Consider the following 1,553-nt stretch of genomic DNA (forward strand, 5'->3'; position numbering starts at 1 on the left):
TTTTGAACTGTGATGTTGGAGAAGACTCTTGAGAGTCCATTGGACTACAAGGAGATCTAACCAGTCCATCCTAAAGAAGATCAGTCCTGGGTGTTCATTGGAAGGACTGATGTTGAGGCTGAAACTCCAATACTTTGGCCACCTGATGCAAAGAGCTGACTCATTGGAAAATACCCTGATGCTGGGAAAGATTGAGGGCAGGAGGAGAAGGGGAAGACAGAGGATGAGATGGCTGGATGGCATCATCAACTCAATGGACATGAATTCAAGCAAACTCTGGGAGACAGTGGAGGACAGAGGAGCCTGCCATGCTCCTCCCATGTCCATCCATGGGGTAGCAAAGAATCAGACACGACTTGTCGACTGGACTACAACATCAATAAGCATTGGTAATATGTTTTTGATGTATTTTCCAGATACTAAAAAATGCCTCAAATGATCCAGTGGTATATATTTTTGCAAACTCTTCTTATCAAAATTATTATGATTTTTCAGTGCTGATGGTTCTCAAATGCATGTTTCCCGCCAGATCTTTACTAGAGATCCAGGCTCATGTGCCCAGCTGCTGTTGAACTGCTCTCAACTAGGAAGTGAGAAAAAGAGTAAAGAATACACCCCAAAGGGAGGAGATAGAGAGAGCTGATGCTACCTGGGTCTTTCGGGGCTCTGCTCAAGGTCGCGGGTGATGGAAAGAAAACAGAAACTCCAGACCGTTTGAGGGCACATCCTGAGAATACATGGGCTGACAGAAACATCCAACATGGCGAGGAAGAAGAAATACGGTGGAGGGAGCTGTCTGGAGAGGTTCTAGGTAAGTGGTCCTGATATGGCACAGCTGGCTCCCCACAGAGAGAAGACCCTCATGTCTGCTCCAAGGAAAGAGATGCTGAGAGGACCAGTGGTCTTGATAGAAGCCCGAGTCAGGCTCTGAAGACCTCAGACAGCAGTGACCCTTTGACCAGAGCAAATGGCAGAGCTGAGAATCAATAGCAATAGCAGATGCCAGCTTGTGGTTTAAGAGCAGGAAGGACCAATGACATCACCAGTCTATGCAGCAAGAATTGAGGCTACTGCCCAGAGGCAAGGAGGGTGCCTCAAAAGACAAAGACAAAGCATTCACATCGTATTTCATAGCCACAGACATTGTCCTCATGAGATGTGAAGACTTCCCCTGCATCCGGATATCATCCAGCAATAGAAATCCTGAGAAAATGAGCATTTCCCTAAAAGAGCATGGATAGATGTTAGGGGCCTGTTCCAAACAAGAAGAGACTGAGTTAGTGATAACTAGAGTGTTTCAGTCCCTCTGATCCCAGTATCTGGTGCTTCCCTGGTGGCTCGGTAGTAAAGAACCTGCCTGCTATTGGGTTTGATCCTTGGGTCGGGAAGATCTCCTTGAGAAGGAAAAGGTAACCCACTCCAGTATTCTTGCCTGGATAATTCCATGGACCAAAGAGTGTGGTGAGTTATAGTCCATGGGGTTGCAAAGAGTTGGACAGAGCTTAGTGACTGAGCACAATCCCAAAGTCTAGATAAAAGTGAGGCTTCTGTGG

This window comes from Capricornis sumatraensis, chromosome 14 (genome assembly GCF_032405125.1).
Source record: "Capricornis sumatraensis isolate serow.1 chromosome 14, serow.2, whole genome shotgun sequence".
Taxonomy (NCBI): Eukaryota; Metazoa; Chordata; class Mammalia; order Artiodactyla; family Bovidae; genus Capricornis; species Capricornis sumatraensis.